This window comes from Artemia sp. Qi Xiang Cuo, chromosome 18 (genome assembly GCF_049724085.1).
Source record: "Artemia sp. Qi Xiang Cuo chromosome 18, ASM4972408v1, whole genome shotgun sequence".
In the NCBI taxonomy this organism is placed as follows: domain Eukaryota; kingdom Metazoa; phylum Arthropoda; class Branchiopoda; order Anostraca; family Artemiidae; genus Artemia; species Artemia sp. Qi Xiang Cuo.
The window spans coordinates 24,415,644-24,430,963 of NC_142811.1; positions in this window are offsets into that span (position 1 = coordinate 24,415,644).

The following is a 15,320-nucleotide window of genomic DNA, read 5'->3' on the forward strand; positions in this document are numbered from 1 at the left end:
TAGTTTATGGGTCTATGGCAAAGACTAGGCCTGATTGGGTGTCCTATTGAAGGCGGTGTGGTGTTGTGCTGGATATTGTGCCGATAGGCAATCTTTGGTCAGCTCCTCTTTAGGTTTCGGTGCAATCTGGTCTTCGCCTTGGACTTTGCCTTTCTTGCCCTCTTGATGCGCAAAAACTCCTGTGTGTGCCACTTAAAACTCTGGTGTTTGGTCTGAGGGTCGGATGGGAAGATTCAAGTCTCGTCCCATTCTATTTCAGCTTTAAAAAGTACGCTACACATCCCACAACCTCCACCATTCACAGCACAGGTCAATTCGTTATTATTTTCGTGCATTGCTCAACACTTGGCACCTATCTTGCAGAAGCTTCTCTCGGTTACAATGTCGTGTGCCGCTGACTTGCATGTGCTAAGTTCTTCCGCTATTACTTGCAAACTGAATCCATGGTTCGACTTCAAGAGGTCTTTAAGTTTTGACACGTTTCTGTCTGAACATGTCATTAAAGGGCGTTCAGATCTATCTTTGTCGTCAACTGTTTGCCGGATGTCTTTGAAGTCTTCGGTCTAGTGGAAAACCTGGGCTTTTAACATGGCATTTTCTTCGTAATCCTGTCCAATGATGGCAAGAGTCTCTGAAGCAGTTTTGTCCTAGAGAACGCAAAATTTGATGGTGTATCGATGCTTTATTGTCCGTCCCATTTTTCGCATTTTATCCCGTGACCAAAATGAAAAAAAAACCACACTTTGCACAATAATTGACCTAACCCTGTCACTGCTCAGAAGCAACTGCCTTGCAGGGCAATGCTTAGACGAAACTCCACGATTTATACCACCCATTACGAGTAATCTAGTAGCGACTGGAACGTCATGCGGCGGCCAGTCTCATTACTTTTTGGACGATTTCTTTGAATTTTCCGGCAATCGAAAAATCTCGGTCATATTTATTCTTAGATGACGCAGTGATCTTTAATCAAATTTTTACGAAAAAGCAGTAACATAAGGGTCTAACCTCTGCGTTTATTATGGAGCATGTGGACCTTGTGCTAGGTTGTTAGATATGACAAGATTATTTGAAAGCTGCGCAGAATCCCTGCCCTCAAGCCTTTTCGATTGAATAATCTAGGGTCTAACATAGGGGTCTAACCTCTGCGTTTTTTTATGGAGCATGTGGACCTTGTGCTAGTTGTTAGATATGACAAGATTACTTGAAAGCTGCGCAGAATCCCTGCCCTGAAGCCTTTTCGATTGAATAATCCAGGGTCTAAAGTACATGATAGTCTCTGTCTTTAATCGAGAGGCCTATATCTTCAAGGGGATGACATATATTAATAATAATAATAGTAATCTATTTATAGCCCACTAGTACAAAATAAGCGGAATAAAGTACACTAAAAAGGAAGAAAAATCAAATAGACAGAAACAAAGATAAACTTAAACCTTAATCACTGACAAAAACACACGGATAAAATTATGGTTTGGGCTTAGGGACACAGTTGGTTTGAGAGATGTTTCTAGGTTGATCGATAGTGTCGATACTGTTGATTCAGAATATTGGGTTGTATCGGCTCGCAACTATGTAAAACAGGTCAATTTTCGCCTATAAGTTCAAGATTGGCCTATAAGTCTATTTTCTGAGGATCTGAAATTGACAGCAAATTGCAATAATTTGTGCGCATGTTGTAGGGGCTGTTTAACTATCAAAAATTCATTATGTCTATGCTACTACTGCTACTTCTAATGATGCTATTATTACCATTGCTACTCTACTACTAAAGCTAAGGATATTATGGTGAAAATTTCAGGGAGCGCTGAGGGGATGTTGAACTAAATCAAAACACACGGTGAGCATGCAGGTTGTCAAAAGGACGTAGCATCCATGTCCTGGGAACTCCTCAGGGCATTAGGTGAAACTTTCACTTTAAGTAAAGGGGGATTTTGAAGAAAGCAAAAGCTATTTTTACTATTATTAAGGCTATGACTACTACTAAGGCTAAGGATTTTAAGGTGAAAACTTTCAGGGAATATTGAACTAAATTGAAACATATTATGGGCATGTCGGTTGGAAAACGGGTGCATTAGCAATATCTCTGGAGCGGCCTAGAGTATTAAGTCGAAACTTTCAGGGTCCGTTGGGGGGGGGGACGCTGAACTAACCAAAAGACACTGTGCATACTACTGCTATAGTATATTACTGCTGCTAATGAGGCTAACATGGGCGTCGTTTGGGGGGGGGGCTGAGATATTTTTTTATTACATATCCCATGCCCCTTGACTATTCGGATATGGACCCCTCTTGCCCCCTCTCCCAATAAAAATGCTGGATATTTGCCCCTTGAGGCTAATGGTATTAAGGAGAAACTTTCAGGGAATATTAAGAGGGAGTTTGAACTAGTCAGAGCACACTTTGTGCATGAAGGTTGTCAAAAGGGGGTATCGGCAATATATCAGGGACGGCTTAAAGTATTAAGTTGAAACTTTCAGGGCACGTTAAGGGGAGAGAGTGTGTTTAAGTAACCAAAAGACACTAAGTCATGCTAATGTTACTGCTTTTACTGGTAGTCTACTGCTTCTACTAAGGGTATGGTTATTAAGGTGAAATTTTCAGAAATGTTGAGAAGAGTCATGGCCTAAATCAAAACAGACTACATGTATGCAGGTTGTGAAAAGAAAGTATCGGCATTGTCTCAAAAACAGCTTAAAGTATTAAGCTGACACTATCAGGGAATGTTGAGGGGGATGCTGAACAAGCCAAGAAACCTAGAGTTTTAAATTGAAACTTTGAGGCCGTGTTGAGGGATGTTGAACTAGCGAAAAGGCAGTATCCTATGGGTATTCTACCACTACTAATACTACTGTTTTTACTGAAGCTAGCGGGATTAAGGTGAAGCGTTCAGGGAATATATAAAGGGATGTTGAACTAAATCAAAACACACTAAGCGCATGCAGGTTGTCAAAAAGACGTATCGAAAATATCTTGGAATGGCTTAGAGCATTAAGTTGAAAGTTTCAGATCATCTTGAGGGAAATGTTGAAGTAACCAAAAGGTGCTATGTGCATTCTATTACCACTGCTTTAACTAGCACTTACTTCGGGATTAAGGTGAAGCGTTCAGGGAATATATAAAGGGATGTTGAACTAAATCAAAACACACTAAGCACATGCAGGTTGTCAAAAAGACGTATCGAAAATATCTTGGAATGGCTTAGAGCATTAAGTTGAAAGTTTCAGATCATCTTGAGGGAAATGTTGAAGTAACCAAAAGGTGCTATGTGCATTCTATTACCACTGCTGCAACTAGCACTTACTTCTGAGGCTAAAGATATTAAGGCAAAACTTCCAAGGAATGTTTAAGGGGATGTAGAATTAAGTAAAAACACCACGTTGTGCATATGGGTTGTCAAAAGAAAGCATCAATTATTTCTCAGGAACAGCTTAGAACATTAATTTGAGACTTTCAGTGTATATTGGAGGCAATGTTGAGATAACCAAAAGGCACTATGTGCATACTGCTACTACGACTACTGATGCTAAGGGTATTAAGGTGAAATTTCCAGGGAATGTTGAACTGAATTAAAACACACTATGTGCATGCAGTTTGTCAAAAAGGCGTATCAGCAATATTCCAGGAACGGCTTAGGGTATTAAGTTGAAACTTTCAGGGCATGCTAAAGGGGATGTCGAACCAACCAAAAGATACAATGTGCAAGATACTACTATTATTACTGCAATATTATTACCACTATTGTAGCTAATACTACTACAGCTGCTACTATTACTGCTACTGCTGAAGCTAAGTGTATTAAAGTGAAACTTCCTAAGAATGTTTAGATGGATCTTGAATTAAATTTAAAAAACACTTTGTTGATGCGTTACCAAAAGGGCGCGCCAGCTATATCCCAGAAACAGCTTACAGTATTAAGTTGAAACTTTCAGTGGATGTTGAACCACCCAAAAGGTGCTATATGCATACTACTACTAATACTATCTCTGCTGCTATTACTACTAAGGCGTGTAAGGTGGAACTTGTAGGAAATTTTATTAGGGATGTTGAATCAAATCAATACACGCTATGTGTATCCAGACTGTCAAAATAGCGTGTCAGCAGTGTCCCAGGAACAGCTTACAGTATTAACTTGAAACTTACAGTGCTTGTTCAGGTGGATGTTGAACCAACCAAAAGGTACTATATGCATACTACTACTATTACCACTACTGCTAATACTACTAAGGCTAAGGGAAGTAAGGCGGAATGTTTATGAAATAGTGATGAGGATGTTGAATAAAATCAAAACACGCTATTTGTTTCCAAGCTGTCAAAATGACGTATCAGCAGTATCTCATGAATGGCTTAGAGTATTAAGTTGAAACTTTCGGGGCATGTTGAGGGGGATATTGAACCAATAAAACGCACTATATGCATACTGATATTGCTGCTAATAGTAGCACCGCTACTGATACTAGTACAACTATTACTAAGGCTTATCGTATTTAGGTGCAATTTTCTGGGATTTTTGAGGGGTATGTTGGACTAAATCAAAACACAACAAATGTATACAAGTTATCAAAAGAGCGTATCAGCAATAAATCAGAAAAGGCTTAGAGTATTAAGTTGAAACTACTAGGGTGTGTTTAGGGGATGCTGAACTAACCAAAAAGGCATTATGTGAATACTACTAATCCCACTACTCTCACTACTACTACTGTTACTATGACTACTACTATCGCTAATGCTAAGGGTATTAAGGTTAAAATCAAAACACACTATATACATGTAGGTTGCCAAAAGGGCGTATTAGCAATATCTCAGGAGTGGCTTAGAACATTAAGTTGAATCCTTCAGGCGTTTAGAGGGGGATGTTGAATTAAATCAATTTACACTATGTGCATGCGCTTTACCAAAGAGTTATATCAGCAATATATTAGGGAAAGATTAGGGTATTAAATTGAACCCTTCAGGGCTACAACTACTGCTACTGCGGCTATTTGCAGCTGTGGCTGCCTACGTTTGTAACTACCTGCCGTTGCGAATACTTGTGACTATGACTAATTGCGATTGGGACTACTTACGATTGCGATTCCAACAACTTCTGCCTGCAACTGTGACTACTTGGAACTACGGTTGCGACTACATCCGACTTTGACTGCAACATTTACTTACATCTGCAGCCAGTGCCAGTGCAACGCCTTATGAACTTATGACTGCCAGTGCAATTACTTACGACTGTGACTGCGAATAATTTACATAGTGACTGGGATTATTTGTGACTGGTACTGAAGCTTAATTCAATTCAATTTATTTATAACCTGTCAAAACAAAAAAGGGCGCAAGTCCCCTAAATGACAGAGTACATAAGAAAAACAAAAAAAAAGACAAGAAAACTTATACACTGAGCAAAAATAAGTAGTTTTTACAATCATAATAATCATAGACATAATCACAAGATAAGACATAATTAGGAAAACACAAAACAAACTCATAAAAATAAAGAGGGCTACTCCAGATGGAATTTAAAGGTTGATTATGTAAACTATTCCGCTCTTCTATTAATAACTGTTGAATGGACCATGAGATTAATCATTATGGACTAAAAAGATCCTCTAGTTAAAGGATGCACGTCTAAAAGGAACTCAAAAAGTTTAAAGTAGATCAGGTGAACAAGTTTTTTTTTTGAAACATAGCAAAGTTGCCAAATAGGAGACAAAGCAAGAAGATGAGGCACAGTTAGACTACTATAAAGTTTAGAAAGATGGAAACGACTAAGGTGTGTAACATTAGAGATAAGTGACGCATAAGCTAACCTTGTCTTTTTTTTCAAGATTTTGAACGGCAAGCTTAATAGTTTCCTTAGTTGAATTTCCAATGGACATTCCCAGGTAAATGAGGCTCTTAGAGAGGGGGATACACGTTCCAGTAAGTTGTAGGGATTTATCAGAGTATCGTTTGATGTTTAAACCGACATCTACAGTTTCATCCAAATTAAAACTTAAACCAATCTGCTGATATTCTAGTTTTAACTTCGAAAAAATGCTCTCACAACCAGAGAAAGTGCGACTCAGATTTAGGATATCATCAGCATATGTAAGTAAAGAGACGTCTAAACCCCCGTCAATACAGGTGGACTCAATAGAACTTTGAGCTGGAATGACTAAATTATTAAAAAGCGCGGGGGAAGTGAGACCTCCTTGTCTAACGCCTTTTAGCACATTAAAAAGCTCTGAACCGCGTTTCATTTTGGCACGAAGATGTTTTTACATGTATCGAAGACGCCTTATAACTGAGAAGTCAACCCCTCTCTTTAGAGCTTCTACCGAAATCTGGACAAAAATACACTAATCAAATACCCTGGCTATGTCCAGTGCACATAGAACAAGAAAATTCCTGGAACATTCCACATCTGCAAGAACTGTAAAAAGGGAAAAAAGAGCATGCTCACGACTAAGTTCTTTCTGAAAACCGAACTAATGCGCAGGCACAGAACACTTTTGAGAAATATCTCTAAGAATACAAGAATATCTCTAAGAATAGACTCAAATATTTTAAAAGTGGTGCTTGAGACAGTTATAGGCCAATACGATCGACAATCATCAAGATCGTTTTTCTCTTTTTTCGGTATAGGTGTAATCTGGCCAATACAAAACTGTTGAGGCACAATGCCAAAATAAATAGACATTGGAAAAAGTAACGAAAGATGCTGCAACATGCTCAAAATGTTTTGCAGATATAAAATCAGTACCGGCAGAAGACTTTTTCTTAGTTCCTTTTAGATTAAACTCAATATCGGACGGCGTCACAATAAAAGCAGAACGAATAGAATTAGCAAGCAAACGGTCAAGCTCTTTTTCACATTTACTTTCTGCAACAAGGTCAGGCGACGAAAACTCACTTTTATAATAATCAATCCAGCTTTTTTTCTGGAATACAACCGACAGAAGTCCGGTCACTGCGTTTAAAACTTTTCTACAAAACTGAAGGATCACTAGCTATCTTATCAACATTTTTTTTAAATCAACATTATTTTGTGGTCTTTGAGGGCTCTTGTGAACTTTCTTTTTGTCTTCAGACGCAATTCGTTTATTATACCGGAGCGCGGTTTATCGGATTCGTTCCAGATTCGGAGCCACAATTTAGCTGAATTACAAGCTGCAACAAGACTTTGATTTTTCAACCAGTCGGTGAATTCTGTCTTTATGCGAACACGTCTAGATGGGACTGCACACTTTTCTGCGCATCGAAGAGCGTGGTTGATTTTTGCAAGATAAATCGTAAGCTGTATTTCGATCTCGTACTCACTAATATAAGACCTGCATTCTGAACTAAGCAGGTGAAAAGGAACTTTAATTTTGTTGGGTAACATGTCAAACTCGGACATAAATAACTGACGATCAACGTGACTCCATTCTTGAACATATTAAATAAAAAAAACAAGTTTTTTTAACTGAAAGTAAGGAACGACGTTAAAACTTAAAACGAACAGAAATTATTCCGTATATGAAGGGGGCTGTCCCCTCCTCAACGCCTCGCTCTTTACGCTAAAGTTTTTTTATTGTTTAAAAAAATAGAGTTGTGAGAAAGTCAAACTTTAGCGTAAAGAGCGAGGCGTTGAGGAGGGACAGCCCCTTCATATACGGAATAATTTCTGTTCGTTTTAAGTTTTAACGTCGTTCCTTACTTTCAGTTAAAAAACTTGTTTTTTTTATTTAATTTTTGAACGTTTTTGAATTAATGCAGGTTTTGATTTTGGCTCACCGTACATGAATAATTAAAACAAAATTTGCATATTATATTTGGTTAAATGGCTTTCTCAAAACTTGTTTAATTTTATTTACGAACGTTATTATTAGTAATAAATATATGTAACTTAGAATTAATTTACGTAACGAACTTCTATATTCATAATTTTTTAACACGTATGTTAGGGGGTTCGCCCCCTAGTCAGTACCCTGCTCTTTAAACTATAGTTCGAATTTTTTTTCCAGTTCTTTAAAAATGACCTCTTAATCACAATCAGTTGATCAGTTGAAAAACTTGTTTTTTTTTATTTAATTCCTGATCTTTTTCTTTAATAATGCTGGGAAATCCGGCGCCCCCTTCATAGCAATGTCCCTTCCCCCAGGACCACTTCCTTCCTGGAACGCTCCTTCCATATAGCCGCCGCCACTCTCCGTCCCCCCCCTACCCGAAAAAATCTCCTCTGAAAAAGTCTGTATACTTCCCAATAACCAATACTATATGTTAACATTGAGTAAAGTTCATAACTTTCAGCCCTCCCCCTGGGGACTTTGGGGGATCAAGTCATCCTAAAAGACATTTTTATCATATTTTCGACCATGCTGAACAAAATGGCTATCTCAAAATTTTGATCGGGTGACTTTGGGAAAAATATGAGCGGGGGAGGGGGCCTAGTTGCCCTCCATTTTTTTGGGTCACTTAAAAAGGGCACTAGAAATTTTAATTTCCGTTCCACTGATTCCTCCCACGATATTATAGGACCACTGGGTGTATAAGATCACCCCTGGGGGAAAAAAAAAAAACAAAAAAAACAAACAAACAAACAAATAAACATGCACCCGTGATCTTTTTTCTGGCACAAATAGCAAAATTCCACATTTTTGTAGATAGGAGCTTGAAACCTCTACGGTAGGATTTTCTGATACGCTGAATATGATGGTGTGGTTTTCAGTAAGGTTCTATAGGTTTTAGGGGGTCTTCCCCCCTTCTTTCGAAAATCAGCCAAATTTTCTCAGGCACGTAATTTTTGATGGGTAAGATTAAACTTAATGAAACTTATATATTTGAAATCAGAATTAAAATCTGATTCTTTTGATGTATCTATTGGTATCAAAATCCCGTTTTTTAGAGTTTCGGTTACCATTGAGCCGGGTCGCTCCTTACTTACAGTTCGTTACCACGAACTGTTTGAAAACCACTTTCCCTCTTGCGGAGTGTTGCTTTCGACATTGCACTCAATTGTTGCACAAATAGGTAAGTGGTCAGAGTAGTAGCCTTCACGAAGTACAGTGGCTTGTTTGATCGAAAAGGAAGAAACAACATGATCGAGGTTCGAAGTTGAAGAGCCGGGGCCAACATAGGTATATGATTCATTTTTGTCACCTAATCAATACGAAGGAGGAATGGAGCTCCAAAGGAGCTGACTTCTGGGGAGCGTTTTATCAGTCAAATCACAGTTAAAGTCATCTATTAATATCGAGCGAGGGAATGCGAATTTTGCGTTTTTCTTGATCAGCTTACACAGTTTCTTGCAAGCCCCATAAACTTCGCCTCGGATTTCTCGTTACGATAGTTTGTTGGTAGGTAAACATTCATTATGGACGTGTTCAGATATGAAACTGCGAGAATATGATATCCTGCTTCGATCAATTTACAGGGTAAGCGAGTCAAAATCGTAAGCGGGTAAAAACAGGGTAAGCGGCGTCCATAAGCTGCTGTTATTTTTGCCGGAGAGAAAAACACTGTGCAATCCGACGAGATTTTAATCAATTCCCTTTTGTCTGCTGACAAAAAATGTTCTTGTAGGCAAATAATATCATATTCCTTAAGTAGCTGGGTCAAAATAGGGATTCTATCATCAAGGTTCCTGTTTATTTTCTATGATTGAATCAAAGCTGAACGCTGTACTATTTAGAAATCTGTTTTAGCAAAGATTCAGCTACGGGACATTTGTGGCTAAAGCAGGGATGATTAGTAGATTTGCATGGTGCATATTATTTCGGTCTAGAACAGGGATCATTTTTAGAACTAGAGTGTCCTTTTTCGCCGCAAACTGAACAAATAGAAGAGTTCTTGCACGTGCCAGAAATATGCCCATAGGCTTGACATTTGTAGCACCTTGGAGGAAGAAATAAAAAATTCTGAAACCCGAATTTTCTCGAAACCAATCGCTGGCGGATTTGCTATCGCATTCATTAGATCAGTTTTTGACTCGAACTGCAACCTGAACGAGCGGGAGTGACCAATTTGCTTGGCAATAATGCATTTAGGAATTAGGGTTCGTATATCAACTTCTGGAAAATCAACCGGGATGCCTCTAATGGTCCCGAAGTAGGCACTACTTTTAATCTTGGCCTCGATGTTTGGGCTACCGCTCGCAAGAGCCTGTAGCACAGCTTCTGCATCTGCTTTTGAGGCAGTGATGCCACGCCAGTTTACTTTATTCGGCTTTAGCTCGACAATTTTATCACAAGTATTCCCACAAACCTTTTCAAGAAATTCCTTTCTGAGACCAGGCTTGTCTAGGTCACGATAAGGATTTTTCACTATAATTGCATAAGATGGCTTTTCAGGATCATTTATAGTTGGGGCCAGGGAGGGTATACCTGAATTCTCACGATTCATAAAGGCATCTAACTTGTTTGAGATGTGGGTCATTTGTCTAGTAAGAACGGCGGACACTTCGCCATGAACATAGGGGAACCTCAGCAGGTTCTACAATGAAAAACGTCGGAAGATCAATATTTTTTTTATCGCAGTCCTCAAAGACTCGAATCATTTCAATCACGTTGTCATGCGGTTTTACTTTAATAGACACTCTTGTTTTGATTTCAGCTGCTTCCCATAGGATCGTTTTTGCATCATTAATATCGTCTTTTTTGAAAAATTCAATTGTCTTTTTAACAATTTCAGTACTCCGATTTCCTGCCTTTATTGCTCTTTTCATAAAGTTCAAGATCGCATTCGAAAGTAGCTTTTCAGAAATTTCAAAAATATGCCCCGAGGGCAATGATATTATTTTAATTCTCCAATATAGGTCACTGATCATAACAATATTAATATGAAAATCCAAAGTATCCACAGTTCCCAAGGGAATTATCACTCAGCGAAATAATCCGTTTATACAAATTATAATCCTTATGTCAAAATCCAAAAAGAGGTCTTCACACTACTACTACTACTACTACTAGTTGTACTGCTATAGAACTAAATAAAAATAATTTAAGTACATCCAGGCTGTAAAAATCGCACAATACAATATCTTAGGATTGGAATGGGATATTAAGCTGGAATTTCGAGGCAAATTTGGGGGGGGGGCATGTAAAACTAAATCAAAATAAGATATGTGCATCCAGATCGTCGAAAGAGTGCCTGTCCAATATCTCACGGGAAATTCAGGGTATTACGTTGGAACTTCAGAGTTTGTTCTTAGAAATGTTAAACTAAATCAAAAGACACTATTTGCATCCAGTTTTATCCAAACGGCATATCTACGATACCCCAGGAACAGCTAAGGGTATTAGTTCAAAATTGTCAGGGTATGTTGAGTGAGAATTTGAACTAAATTATAACACATTATGTGCATCCAACTTTGTCAAAAGGTAGTACCTGCGATACTTATGGAAAGATTAAGGGAATTAGTTTGAAAGTTTCAGGGCATGTGGATGGTATAGTTGATTAGTATTTGTCTATAGTCAATATTGTAACATGTTAATGGTTAGAAATCCGTCATTTCCATAGAGACCCCAAGATTATGCAGATTTTCAGCTTATATATTTGAATCCGCCTGTTCTTTGCATATAATATTTGTTATTAGAAAAGGGGGCATATTTGGCTCTTGGTGTCCAAAAAGGCTAAGGGTATTCAGGTAAAGTTTTCAGGGAATTTTAGGGGAGTGTTGATCTAAATCAAAACACACTATGTGCATACAGGTTGTCAAAGGAGCGCATCAGCAATAGCTTAGGAACAACTTAGAGTATTAAGTTGAACATTTCAAGGTATAGTGAGGAGCATATTCAACTTAAGAACAGACAATATGTGCATACTACTGCTGCTACTACTGTTACTACTACTACTACTACCGCTACTATGACTACGGTGAAAATTTCTGGGAATGTGAGGAGGAAGTTCAAATAAACCAAAACACACAAAGTCCATGCAGGTTGTCAAAAGGATTTATCTCAGGAACGGCTTAGGATATTAATTTAAAACTTTCAGAGAATTATACGGGAAGTGATCCATGGTCCAAAAAGGAGTATGGGCACGCTGCTGCAACTGCTCCTGCTACCACTACTACTACTATTTCCACAACTGCTACTATTACTACTACTACTTCTACTGCGACTACTGCTAAGGGTGTTAAAATGAAATTTTAGCGAGGATTGAAGGGGAAGTTGAGTTAAATCAAACCAAATTATGCGTATACAGGTTATCTAAAGGGCGTATCAGCAATAGTTTATGAACGGCTTAAAACATTGTGTTGAAACTACTACTGCTACTACTGTTACTGTTGCGACTACTACCACTACTACTAAGACTAAAGGTTTTAAGGTGAAAATTTCAGGGAATATTGAGGGTGATGCTTACCCTAATTGAAATTGATGTGTTTTATATTTAAAAATAAATAAGAATAGCTCCGATCTAAACAGGAAAATAGAAGTTTCTTTTCGGTGTGAAGCTGGCTTGAAGAGTAGCTCATATGAACATCGTAAGAATACACAAGAAAAGCATCCGGCAGCTTTAATTTTTGGTAATTTTTTATTGTACTAGTAATAACGTGTTTAAATCACTGTCAGGGTACAAACCCTCTTTGGCAGCGAAAAAGATACTATTATGTCCACGAGTTTTAGATTCAAAGAAAACATAAGAAACTTAATTTCTGCAGGCATGCGCTAAAAAAAGAGGCTATTCTATAGCAATTTGATTTTCTGTTTGTTCACTCACCCAAAGACATAAACTACTAAAGAAACCATAAAAAGAAATCACTCAGGACACAGCGCATCCATGAAGCAATGACACGTGTTATCCGTTTTTTTTTTTCTCTGATAGAAGTTTATATTTTGTGGAAAAGGAAAATATATTCTGATTCACAAAAAAGCGATCTTTCGTTTTACGATAGAAAATTTTCGTATTAACTGGGGGCTCTCCCAAGAAATATGGCACTTGGGAACACTTCAAGATTTGTTGTCCAAATTTCTGCCCTCGGCACTGAGATAGAGGAATAATACTGCTAGCGTCTCATAAACTAAAAGAGCCTTCTCATTGCTTAAGAAGTTGGAGCTTACCAATGGTTCTTTTTTAATAATTAATTAAAAAAACCTCCAAAAAAGAAATTTTCCAAAAAAGTATAGAGCCATAATAAACTTGAAAAAATCAGAAAAAAGGTCCTATGCCGATTTTAACTTGAAACGACGAGAAATTAACATTAAAGAATAAATGAAACCCAAAAGGAACAGAAATTGAAATAAATAATCAAATCCAACATAAAGATGGCAATAATTAATAAACAGCCAATAGTTACCGAAAACAGGATATTGTTTGTTCCCCCTTCCCAGACTAAATGTAAAAGTTCTTAAGCATGGACGTCCATAAGCTGAATTCCAGAGGGGGGTTTTACCTGGTCTAATTGGCACTTTTTTTGCTATATAACAGAAATAAAAAAATATATAAAAATAAAGCAACATCATTCAGCCAGGAGGGGGCTGCCGCCCCTCCCCCCTTATGGGCGCCCATGTTCTTAAGTCTGTTGCTTCATTTGTATTTTATTAGAAATTATGTGTATTTTGAACAGTTTGGTTGATTTTTCAAAATATCGACGGAAAATGAAAAATAAATCTATATAGTAATCAAAGTGACTAGAAAGAACTAATGAAAACAAACTGAATACTTAATATACAATCATATTAATTTCTGGAAATCTCAACACTTCAACATTTTATTTAGCAGTAACTTGTTATTTTTAGTGTTTTAAATATAAAACAAATGTTTATGATAATAATATTTATAAACCACTTACATCAAAAGATATATAGTGAAGTGGACACTTTGTAAAACAAACAATAAAAAAGTGATAGAAAAATAAAAATCAACAATAACACTAAATTATAAAATTAATGAAACAAACGGATAAACTGTGGTGAGGTGATAAACGCCGATACTTTGTTTCTGAAAACTTTTCGCGTATACCAATCAGCTTCTCATCAGTATTGACTATCTTGCGATCATTTACCAAAGAGGAAGATAAAGAAGAAATTTACAGAAGTAGAAATAAGACGCTCAAGTATACCCAAATTCTTTTTTCATAACCCTCAATTGGCCACAATTTTAGAGTAACCAATCCGGATTTTCGTTCTAGCATCCCGGACGGCTCAAGAAAAGTTTTAAGATCTTTGGTAAGTGTAATACCCAACCATCGCGTCGAGTCTACACGAGGGATGGAATTTTTTTTAGAACTTACAGGTAAGAGGTCGAAGATGTCCTTCGTTGAATATAGCTTGATTCCATTTAAGTGCAAATGATGCAACAGGCTTAAGAACTTTTCCGGATAGAGGGGGGTGGCAGCAGCTAAAATAAAATCTCCTGTTTTTAGAAATGTTTTTCGTTTTAAGCTTCACATGAGTAATTGGTTTAATTTTTACTTGTTTTAGATTTTTTTTTTTCTATACCAGTGTCTGCTGCCTTTGTGTTTGATTTTATTATTTATTTTAATTTCTATCCGGTTGAGTTTTATTTATTCTTTGATATTAAGTTCTTATCATTTAATTTTGAATTATTACGGGACCTTATTTCCTCTTGTCTTAAGTTTTGCATGACTCTGTGCTTTTCTTTGAAAAATTTGTATCCTGGAAAGTTTTTTTTAAACTAATTTCTAGTCATTTTTGATTTTTAAGTTTTACTATTGGTTAACATAGTCAATATTTCTCCAGTTTTTCAGATTTTTGGTTTAGGAATGAAAACATTCAATTCTAAGTTAAATTCTTAAGTTGTATAAGGTGATCTGATTGTTGGCTTTGATTGAATTTAATTTAGTTATTGCTAGCAGTTTCTATGTGTGGCATCAAGAAAATATCATTATAATAACTTGGAAATGCATACTGTCTTTTGATTTAGTTCTACATCCCCTGGAATCTCAAATTTAATTTCCTAGTCGCTTACTGAGATATTTTAGAAACGTTATTTTGACGGATGCAAATATTGTCTTTTGAACTAGTTCAACGTCCCATTCAATATTCCCTGAAAGTTTCAACTAGATATCATTAGCCATTCCTGAGATATTACATGTATTCCCTTTGGACATTCAGAATGCAAATAGTGTCTTTTGATTAAGTTAAATGTCCCCTGAGTATTATCTGGAAGCTCAACGTAATATCCTTAACTGTATCTGAGATATTGCCCACACAGTTTTAACGGGCTGGTATTTATTGATTTAGCGCAACATCCTCTGAAATTTCAACTAAATACCGTCAGCCAATCATGAGATATTGCAGATAAGCCCGTTTGAGAATTACGATGAATATAGTTTTGCTTCGATTAAGGTCAATATCCCCCTCAACATTCTCTGAAAATTTCAACATAAATTGTTCTTGAAATAA